Source organism: Lucilia cuprina, chromosome 4 (assembly GCF_022045245.1).
Source record: "Lucilia cuprina isolate Lc7/37 chromosome 4, ASM2204524v1, whole genome shotgun sequence".
NCBI lineage: Eukaryota > Metazoa > Arthropoda > Insecta > Diptera > Calliphoridae > Lucilia > Lucilia cuprina.
The window spans coordinates 94,874,489-94,884,381 of NC_060952.1; positions in this window are offsets into that span (position 1 = coordinate 94,874,489).

Genomic DNA, 9,893 nt, shown 5'->3' on the forward strand with positions numbered 1-9,893 from the left:
ACTAGAACAGAACTAGAACAGAACTAGAACAGAACTAGAACAGAACTAGAACAGAACTAGAACAGAACTAGAACAGAACTAGAACAGAACCAGAACAGAACTACAACAAAACTGCAACAGAACCAGAACTGAACAGAACGGATCAAAAACTGAACTAGAACCCAACTAGTTCTGCAAGTTGTCGCTACTATGCCACTCAAAAATACCCACTGTCACTTAATCCACCGCATAGATATGACAAAGTGTCATCGCGTGAATTCATGTTTTGTTGCACAAACTTTATACATACATCACAAGCCAAAAATAATTAATGACATTTGGTGTCAGTTACAAACCTTAAAACATGAAATCAAAAAAAGATTTCGTTTTAAACAAAAACAATTTTAGAATACAAGCGAATTATTTTGTCACTTCTCATTGGCCATGATGATGAAGTAGTCGTAATAGTAGAAGCGATGGCATGTAAAGAATAAAAAATCATGTTGTATGACAAGATAAACAATAAAAACTGACACTCAAGCAGCAGCAGCAACAGCAATTGACACTGAAACAAAAAAAAAAAAAAAAATAAATAAAAGTAACACAAGTGATAGTTGTTGTAAATTGTTGCAAAAGAAATATAGACAAGAGATTGTAGGTTTTGATGTTGTTTTTGTTATTTACCCCCCTAAAGGCAACATGTAACAATAAGTCAATAAGTTAAAAGAAAACATTACTTGACTCGAATCTTTGCGAATAAAATAGAATAATTGTCAAACAAAAAATGTCATTGTTAAAAATGACAGAGAGAGAAATATAAATAAATAATGAAATATGCTCAATGTCAAATCCTTATAACCTAACAAAAAACTCCTTTAAGGGAGAAAAACAACTTAAAAAGGCGTAACTGCTGCAAAATAAATTGAACATTTGTTAAGAATTCAAGCCGATAATCAAACTTTGCACATTACATTTTGTCAAACTGTTTTACAATTAGACAAAAAAATACACAAACAAATATTTGCAAATATGTACAACTTTTTCATAAGAAAAAAACTCAATATTACAGTTTGTGTGGGTATTGGAAGGTATAGAAGTCACCAATAGAATTACCTTTTGATTTATGTAAGAGTGTGTTAGTATCAGGATAATATATTATGCTTGTTAAGTACTTTCCCATAACATCACCATCCTCATCATCGTCATTATTATCATCAACATCGTTGTCATTTGATTTCACATTATTTTTTCTCTCACCCACAATTTGACACCTTCTCTAAATCGCATTATATGTGCTTGATTAGGTTCATTATTATTGCATGGTTATTTCTCGTTTATTTATTTATTTGGTTCTGCTTGTTGTTGTAGTTGTCGCTCTTTGAACTTCCTGCTTTTACTGTTACTTAAAACTCTTTCTTCTCGTTTCAGTATTGTATCCAAACCAAACAACCAACCCTCTTTGCTAACTCTTCCCAGCAACTGATATTTTTGGTAGTTTTACTGTTGTTTTTAGTCCTTTATTTCCTTAACTTCATTTTAACATTATCATCCTTTTTCTAATATAATTTCATTGTAAAATCTTTTTTCTCACTGTTACCATTTGCCGTTTGACATTTCTTTTACACTCTGGTGTGGAAATGATAAAGTGTTTGTGAGTGAATAGTGTCGTTTGAATTTCATAAATTTTACCGGATATAAAAGAACAGTTATGTTATGTCTTATGTTGTAGGTGTTTACATTCAAACATATATGAAATATATTATTTTAAGAAGGAAAAATAAATAAAACATAAAATGGTGAAGATATGATGAGAAAAGCATAAGATTTCGCAGTGACGGATCAAAGAGATCAAACATAACCCTTACTAAACAGAACAGAACTAGTTCTGATCTAGTTCTGTTCTAGTTTTGTTCTAGTTCTGTTCTAATTCTGTTCTAGTTCTGTTCTAGTTCTGTTCTAGTTCTGTTCTAGTTCTGTTCTAGTTCTGTTCTAGTTCTGTTCTAGTTCTGTTCTAGTTCTGTTCTAGTTCTGTTCTAGTTCTGTTCTAGTTCTGTTCTAGTTCTGTTCTAGTTCTGTTCTAGTTCTGTTCTAGTTCTGTTCTAGTTCTGTTCTAGTTCTGTTCTAGTTCTGTTCTAGTTCTTATGTTCAAAATGATAATTTAATCAAATCCTCCTTCCACTGTACCCGGAATTAATGGCGCATTGGGCATAGAAAACACCAATTTATATATAATTCCTTTTGAAACTTATAACGATAAGAAATATAACTCAATTAATAATATTACACCTTTACAAAATGAAAACTCAAAAGAAGACTTGTCACATTCAAATAACAAAACAAATTAAATTTGCATAAATACAAAGAAAAAACGTTAAAAAATTCACAGACAAATTATACGCCATCAATATAAGAGACGAGATAGTAAGACATTCCAACGTTAGTACAATAACAACAATTAGTAATAAAAATAGCAATAACAACATCACCAAGAGTCATTAACATGTGACAAATAATTTATCACCAACATTATTAAGAAAAAGTAACAAATAAAGTACCAACCAACTGATACGTTACAATTTTGATGAGATCAATTTAAAGACACTGAATGAGTTTATAATAAAACTGTAAAAAAAAGAAAATCAAAGTCATTAATTTATTTAATGATTGGTATTCAATTGTTGTTGTAAGTAAAAGAAGAAGGCAATCAAAAGGGGAGGAAGATTGTCAATGGGTGGATGTATAAAAATGAAAAGTGTCAACACTAACAGTAAAAAAGATGAAGAAGCAGAGCTACAACAACAATCTACTCTTGATTGACATAATAAACCTCAATTAAATAACAATTTGTAAACAATTTCCAATGAATTTTAAATGCAAATAAAACATATACACTCATATACACAAACACTTGCCAAAATAGACACTCACACACACACACACACAAAAAGACAGACAGGAAAACATAAAACATTGGAGCAACATTTTTGGAAAGAAACAAAAAAAGAAGAAGACATTTATAACACGTCTAATAGCAGGCCTACAAACAATTATAGTCAATAAATAAATGACGCACATAATAAATCAATAGGGAGGGCAGCAACAACAACATCAACATTAATACTACAACAACAGAAACTCAAATACATTAGGGAGAATGCGTTCCTTTTAAGGATAAAATAATAAACATTTTTTTCACAGGCGAGTATGGCTTTCGAATAGATTTTGGACTAGACTATATACTAGGCTAACATGTAAAGTACACTATGGACTAGACTTTGTACTACACTATAGACCAGATTATAGACTAGACTATAGACTAGAATATAAACTAGATTATAGACTAGAATTTATACTAGATTATAGACTAGACTATTGACTAGACTATTGACCAGAATATTGACTAGACTATAGACTAGACTATAGACTAGACTATAGACTATACTATAGACTAGACTATAGACTAGACTAAAGACTAGACTATAGACTAGACTATAGACTAGACTATAGACTAGACTATAGACAAGAATATAGACTAGACTATAGACTAGACTATAGACTAGACTATAGACTAGACTATAGACTAGACTATAGACTAGACTATAGACTAGACTATAGACTAGACTATAGACTAGACTATAGACTAGATTATAGACTAGACTATAGACTAGACTATAGACTAGACTATAGACTAGACTATAGACTAGACTATAGACTAGACTATAGACTAGACTATAGACTAGACTATAGACTAGACTATAGACTAGACTATAGACTAGACTATAGACTAGACTATAGACTAGACTATAGACTAGACTATAGACTAGACTATAGACTAGACTATAGACTAGACTATAGACTAGACTATAGACTAGACTATAGACTAGACTATAGACTAGACTATAGACTAGACTATAGACTAGACTATAGACTAGACTATAGACTAGACTATAGACTAGACTATAGACTAGACTATAGAATAGACTATGGACTAGACTATAGACTAGACTATAGACTAGACTATAGACTAGACTATAGACTAGACTATAGACTAGACTATAGACTAGACTATAGACTAGACTATAGACTAGACTATAGACTAGACTATAGACTAGACTATAGACTAGACTATAGACTAGACTATAGACTAGACTATAGACTAGACTTAGACTAGACTATAGACTAGACTATAGACTAGACTATAGACTAGACTATAGACTAGACTCTAGACTAGACTATAAACTAGACTATAGACTAGACTATAGACTAGACTATAGACTAGACTATAGACTAGACTATAGACTAGACTATAGACTAGACTATAGACTAGACTATAGACTAGACTATAGACTAGACTATAGACTAGACTATAAACTAGACTAAAGACTAGACTAAAGAGAAAAACTATAGATAGACTATAGACTAAACTATAGACTAGACTATAGACTAAACTATAGACTAAAATATAGATAGACTATAGACTAGACTATTAATCAAATTAAAACTAAAAAATATTCATATTTATTTACAAACTATAACTAACATCCCTAAAAGGCTTAAGACATTTAACATTGAAACCAATTTAAAATAAAACGCCTTAGATAACACTTTTATATTTATTTATCTGAAAAACTACTCTCCAAGGAAATCTGTTAAATATTTATGTTCATTTTGCCTTCAACCACAAGGAAGAAGTAAAACAAGACACAGTATAAAATACTTCATGTGCACCACACAAACACATTCGCAAAACTGACACCCGGATTTATTATTTTGAACTCAACATTAATACCATGAAATATTCAATCCTTTAAACAAAAGCCCGTTGTAATTTAAAAACGCGTAAAATTTTGAATACTTTGTTGCAGTCTTCTTCTTTTTCTTAAACATCTACGTCAACTTTGTTTCCTGCCATTTCCTTTGTTGTTGTCGTTGTTGTCGTGTGAGGAGGGCTTTAATATTTATGCGCTCTACTGCGTAAAGATAATTGCGGAAAATATATGTGGCATACATTTGTTGCAAAAAAAAACAAAAAAAAAAAAAAACAAAAAAACTACAATAAAAGGGGGAAAATAACTTCAAAAAGCAGTAGAAGTATGTTTTCATTTGCCGTCAACAAACTGACTTCTATAATCTGCATATGAAGGGGCAAATGTTTGTATTTTATTTAGTCCTTGCTATTTGTTTTTAAAAAGGGAAAGTGGTTTTTTAAACGATTACAAAGCCATTACAAATGTTATATAAAATATATGTTAAGAATAGAAAATAGAAATAAGTTGTATCTATATGGGTGCTTAAAAAGGGATTAAAAGAGTTGTTCAATTGTTAAGATATGTTTAGGGAAAAAGACAATGTGAAAGTTAATGAAGAGAAAATTATTGGGAATTTGATAGAAGAAAATATTCGAATAATTTTCTTATCGCAGGAATTGCAGTGCATTAGAAGATTGTTTTAACAAGATGGTAGGTAATACTACACAAAGTTTTAATAGATATGGACTAGTTCAAACACTAGTAGATACATAGATTATAAATCTTAGAAGCAACTAGACTTTAGACTAGAGTATAGACTAGAATATAGACTAGACTATAGACTAGGCTTAGACTAGACTATAGACTAGACTATAAACTAGACTATAGACGAGACTATAGACTAGACTATAGAATAGACTATAGACTAGACTATAGACTAGACTGTAGACTATAAACTAGACTATAACTAGACTATAGACTAGACTATAGACTAAACTATAGACTAGACTATAGACTAGACTATAGACTAAACTATAGACTAAACTATATAGACTAGACTATAGACTAGACTATAGACTATACTATAGACTAACTATAGACTAGACTATAGACTAGACTATAGACTAGATAGACTAGACTAGACTAGACTATAGACTAGGACTAGACTATAGACTAGACTCTAGATAGACTAGACTATAGTACTAGAGACTAGATAGACTAGACTATAGACTAGACTATAGACTAGACTATAGACTAGACTATAGACTAGACTATAGACTAGACTATAGACTAGACTATAGACTAGACTATAGACTAGACTATAGACTAGACTATAGACTAGACTATAGACTAGACTATAGACTAGACTATAGAATAGATTATAGACTAGACTATAGACTAGACTATAGACTAGACTATAGACAAGACTGTAGACTAGGCTATAGACTAGACTATAGACTAGACTATAGACTAGACTATAAACTAGACTATAGACTAGACTATAGACTAGACTATAGACTAGACTATAGACTATAGACAAGACTATAGACTAGACTATAGACTAGACTATAGACTAGACTATAGACTAGACTATAGACTAGACTATAGACTAGACTATAGACTAGACTATAGACTAGACTATAGACTAGACTATAGACTAGACTATAGACTAGACTATAGACTAGACTATAGACTAGACTATAGACTAGACTATAGACTAGACTATAGACTAGACTATAGACTAGACTATAGACTAGACTATAGACTAGACTATAGACTAGACTATAGACTAGACTATAGACTAGACTATAGACTAGGACTTATAGACTAGACTATAGACTAGACTATAGACTAGACTATAGACTAGACTATAGACTAGACTATAGACTAGACTATAGACTAGACTATAGACTAAGACTTAGACTATAGACTAGACTATAGACTAGACTATAGACTAGACTATAGACTAGACTATAGACTAGACTATAGACTAGACTATAGACTAGACTATAGACTAGACTATAGACTAGACTATAGACTAGACTATAGACTAGACTATAGACTAGACTATAGACTAGACTATTGCTAGACTAGACTATAGACTAGACTATAGACTAGACTATAGACTAGACTATAGACTAGACTATAGACTAGACTATAGACTAGACTATAGACTAGACTATAGACTAGACTATAGACTAGACTATAGACTAGACTATAGACTAGACTATAGACTAGACTATAGACTAGACTATAGACTAGACTATAGACTAGACTATAGACTAGACTATAGACTAGACTATAGACTAGACTATTGCCTAGACTATAGACTATAGACTAGACTATAGACTAGACTATAGACTAGACTATAGACTAGACTATAGACTAGACTATAGACTAGACTATAGACTAGACTATAGACTAGACTATAGACTAGACTATAGACTAGACTATAGACTAGACTATAGACTAGACTATAGACTAGACTATAGACTAGGACTATAGACTAGACTATAGACTAGACTATAGACTAGACTATAGACTAGACTATAGACTAGACTATAGACTTAGACTATAGACTAGACTATAGACTAGACTATAGACTAGACTATAGACTGACTATAGACTAGACTATAGACTAGACTATAGACTAGACTATAGACTAGACTATAGACTAGACTATAGACTAGGACTATAGACTAGACTATAGACTAGACTATAGACTAGACTATAGACTAGACTATAGACTAGACTATAGACTAGACTATAGACTAGACTATAGATAGACTATAGACTAGACTATAGACTAGACTATAGACTAGACTATAGACTAGACTATAGACTAGACTATAGACTAGACTATAGACTAGACTATAGACTAGACTATAGACTAGACTATAGACTTAGACTATAGACTAGACTATAGACTAGACTATAGACTAGACTATAGACTAGACTATAGACTAGACTATAGACTAGACTATAGACTAGACTATAGACTAGACTATAGACTAGACTATAGACTAGACTATAGACTAGACTATAGACTAGACTATAGACTAGACTATAGACTAGACTATAGACTAGACTATAGACTAGACTATAGACTAGACTATAGACTAGACTATAGACTAGGACTATAGACTAGACTATAGACTAGACTATAGACTAGACTATAGACTAGACTATAGACTAGACTATAGACTAGACTATAGACTAGACTATAGACTAGACTATAGACTATACTATAGACTAGACTATAGACTAGACTATAGACTAGACTATAGACTAGACTATAGACCAGGCTATAGACTGGACTATAGACTAGACTATAGACTAGACTATAGACTAGACTATAGACTAGACTATAGACTAGACTATAGACTAGACTATAGACTAGACTATAGACTAGACTATAGACTAGACTATAGGCTAGACTATAGACTAGACTATAGACTAGACTATAGACTATAGACTAGACTATAGACTAGACTATAGACTAAACTATAGACTAAACTATAGACTAGACTACAGACTAGACTAAAGACTCGTCTATAGACTAAACTATAGACTAGACTATAGACTAGTCTATAGACTGGACTATATATAAAATTAATATGTATAGTCTAATTTTGTTAATATGATTCTATAGTAATTTACCTATTTTATAGACTAGGGTTCACAAAATTCGTTTTACTGCTATAACAACATCTGCCCCCTTTTCGTTAAAATGTTTCAAAATAATTTCAGTGAAAAAGCTTATGTTTTCGTTAGCAAAAAATTCAATTTAAATTTATTATATTAAAAACTTCTCTTATAAAAACAAATAATATATTAATATGTATACTTATGTTTTTCTGGAGATTAGCCAAATTTGTTAAACCTAAAAAAACAAAGTTTCCAAAAGGCTTTGGCGTTTAAATGAGGTTTGTTCAAAATGGTTAACAGAAAGAGCGAGAGACAGATAGTAAAAATGGAGAAAGGTGAGGATGTTTGGCTAAATGTAATGTCATCATCAAGAGCATTAAAATCATTATCAGTCCAAATATGAGTTTCTGGTTGATACAGTAATGAATAAAAGGCAGGAGTTTAGTGGAAAGAAAAATATGTTTATTTGATTATTTTCCTTGGTCACAAATACTGCACAAATGATATAGCTGATGATAATAAAGTTGTTGTTGTTCATTCATAGACCCCAAAAGATTTTGAGGTTCTTGTTAGTCAAGGGGATGGATGTTGGTTAACGGACTAAATGTTTTACGAATGCACTCATGTGTATTTAATTTTGTATGGTTTGGTATTTTATCTTTCTAAGTAGATCTTTTTGTTTTAATTTGTTCCTTTTTTTTTTGTCCCAAAAAAGGAAGATTATTATGTGTATGTGTGTGTGGATAAAATGTATTTTCTATTTCAGTTACAATTATTTGCCAAATGTTTATTACAATTTGATTTGTTTTATTTTAGTTGTGTGTTTCCTAAATAGATTTTTCATTTACTGATAGTTTGAGTTTAGTTTTTGTTCTTAATTCCCAGGCTTACAAAATTATAGTCATAATTTAACGCTTTAATTATAAACCATTTAACAGCATAATACATTAGTTATTATGAGCTTTTAATTCATTTTACCCCCTAAATATTAAAATGAAAATAGGGGAGATAAATCCTATATGTGTGTAACACATCCTTGATTTCATTTTATTTTATTTATTTAAGGAAGTCAATCAATATCACATCATTGCCTTTTAATATATATTTCAATCATATGTATATATGTATTTCACCCTATTACGTATTGACAAAGTTTTATCTAAATCTTTAATTAGTTTTAATTTACTTTTCTCTATTTCCATATTTATTTTTTTCGTTCTTATCATGACCTGATAAAAATGCAAAGTGTTTATAGAATTATGAATGGATTATTTGAAATTTACATTGACCGTAGAAATATGTATTTCATAAAAAAGATAAAACGGTGTTAGCCAATTATTGGACAATATATGGAAAAATATAGTTCAAGGTACAAAACGTAATATTTCATCATATATGTGTGAATATCAGTATCTATCTATCTATCTATCTATCTATCTATCTATCTATCTATCTATCTATCTATCTATCTATCTGTCTGTCTATCTATCTATCTATCTATCTATCTATCTATCTATC